At 30.0% G+C, this 2500-nt stretch overlaps 1 protein-coding gene across 17 annotated transcripts in view; it reads left to right on the top strand.

Moving 5' to 3' along the window:
• Positions 1-2500, top strand: part of LOC106871616 (tripartite motif-containing protein 45) — a 248443-nt gene that overhangs the window by 229343 nt on the left and 16600 nt on the right. For 5 of the 17 annotated variants that reach the window (XM_052973563.1, XM_052973580.1, XM_052973559.1 and 2 more), the window contains one exon: positions 1-3. This exon is cut by the window's left edge and continues 168 nt beyond it. The exons of the other annotated variants lie outside the window; for them this stretch is intronic. The gene's annotated coding sequence lies outside the window, so the exon portion shown is untranslated. The remainder of the gene's footprint in view (positions 4-2500) is intronic. 17 annotated transcript variants of the gene reach the window in all.

The following is a 2500-nucleotide window of genomic DNA, read 5'->3' as shown; positions in this document are numbered from 1 at the left end:
GTGGTGAGTAAAACCGAAACAAAATTCCTTGCTGAAGGCTGCAGCAGTTACCATTTGCATCGAGTGTACAGAAGCATTGTTCTGGAAGAGCTTCGCACTTTTTCGTAACACACATACTCAATTCCTTCTTAATAGCGTTCTTAATCTTTCCAGCATATGTTGCTATGTTGGTCTTCGTGGAGTGCACTTACTATAAATTGGTATGTTGGTCTTCTTGAACGACACACAACTGAAGTTTTCTTGAAGTCACAATATATCAGATGATCTCTTACTTCTAAAAATAATTTTCTGTTTTGGATTTTTTTTGTTTGGGGTTTATTTTTATTTGTTGTTTTGTTTTATGATTTTCTGGAAATTCTCTAAGGCTTCTATTGCATGCCTTAATGCTCTAAACATTGCTTTGAAAAGCCCATTGAGATCACACTGAATTAAATTCCTCCGTAAGTCTGCAATAGTGCTGGAATTAATTGGATCATATTCCACTCCTTTCTGTAGTTTATCTCTGCAGCAATGCTAAACCACAGGCTGAAATGATATTCTGCTCCTTGCTGGTCTTCATCTTAAAATAAAGGACTTGCTATCAGCATGACACATGATTTGAAAAGATTCCACAAAAACAAAAACAAAAAAAAGCATAGTTGGAAAAAAAGAGTTTGCTTGGATTGCCTCCAAATTATTGCAAAAGCCTAGTCTCCTTCATTGTGAGACTAATTGCATTATTTATGAAATTTCTTTCAGATTAAAAAAATACCTGATTCTTATTTTATGTTTGAAATAGCTTTGCCATTATTACAGTGTTACACTGTATAACCAGAATAACCTTTACATCATTAGAATATTACAAATAAATAGAAACCATATTTATTCTAGAAATATTACCTGTCCCTGCTATAAGAGATATGACTGTTTTGTAAGTTAAATATAACACCATTATCCAATGGAATGCCAATTAAACATGAAGAGAAATGAAAAATTAAGAAATTTCCAAGTTTTGCAAAACACTGGATTTGGAAATAGAAGAGCATCTTGTCACGAATTTTGAAAGATTACTGACATACTAAATACTAACTTACAAGATGAAACCTCATGAATACCACTTGACAACCAATGGCTGAGCATAGTTCAAAATCATGGATGGAAAATCCCTAGAACTGTTTTGAAACCACAGATATATGATCTGTTATAAGCAGTTGAATTTAATATGGAAGATTCTTTTGTTTTTAGAATCATTTTTTAATGAAATCCTTTAATCAAAAATACTTCTATAGTTGAAACATTTTATCTTTGGAAAATATTAAAGAAATGAGAATCTTTAGTGATGTAAAAATTCTTGTGAATGTAAAACTAATTTTCTGCTTTTCCACCTCAGAATATTTTCACAGAAAACAATTCATTATACTTATATTCATTTCACAATAGCATGACCATTTTAATGTTAATAAATGTCTTTATTTAACTCCGTAGCAACAAGGAAGTAGCTAATTTCTGGGAAAGCTGAAGAAGAAAATGGAGATTTTATTAAGTTAGAGTAGAGACTTCAACAAACTAATGGTAACTGAATAACACATATTGTTATTTTATTTTGGCCAAATTTCTACTAGCAGCTGTCTTTTGCATATTCAATGTTACCATTGGCAGTACTTGTGCAGGTTAGCTACACAAAATTCTGAAGAGAAATGAAAAGCTAGAATCCAATCATTGTGTTACAAATTATCTGATTTATCAAATGGCTTACTTGACAAATCTAAGATTTTCTACAAAACATTGTTTGAAGCATCTAAATATATTTTAAACAGAGAAACATGCTTTTAGATGCTAATCAGGCAATAATGTAACTTAATACTATTGTAAACTTAACAGAATAAGCGTGAACAATATTATGTAGAATAAATATCACTATAAATATCATAGAGAAAGGTATGCCATTGTGGTTAGGAAGCTCACTACTACATTCAGTCCCACAACACCATATGTTAGGCAAATGTCTTCTACAATAGCCTCAGGTTAACCCATTACCTTGTAAATGGGATTTAACAGATAGAAACTGTGAAGAAGCTATCTGTGTGTGTGTATGTGTATGTGTATGCGTGCGTGCGTGTGTGTGTGTGTTTGTTTTAATGATATATTTAGTTGGCACTTACACTATTCAATTGATTTTAGTATAAACACTGTATTTAAAATACTATGAAACTTGTGTTATTCAGTTTAAAATTACTTGTTGATCTATTTACTCATAATTTATATTTATTTGTGTATGAGTGGGTGTCATACATACATATGTATGTATATATGTATCATGGGAAGTTAAATCATTGTATACATATACATAGGTATGTATACAAGCATTCATAAATAAGTAAATTTATGTATATAAGCGTATATAAATAAATAAATACACAATTATTCAAATGCACATATATATATATACACACACTCATTTATAATAGAATATATTATAAATTCATACACTTGTATATAAATTATATATATATATATATAT

Source organism: Octopus bimaculoides, chromosome 1 (assembly GCF_001194135.2).
Source record: "Octopus bimaculoides isolate UCB-OBI-ISO-001 chromosome 1, ASM119413v2, whole genome shotgun sequence".
In the NCBI taxonomy this organism is placed as follows: domain Eukaryota; kingdom Metazoa; phylum Mollusca; class Cephalopoda; order Octopoda; family Octopodidae; genus Octopus; species Octopus bimaculoides.
The sequence above is the reverse complement of the archived record's forward strand: the minus strand, read 5'-3'. Positions and strand labels throughout refer to the sequence as shown.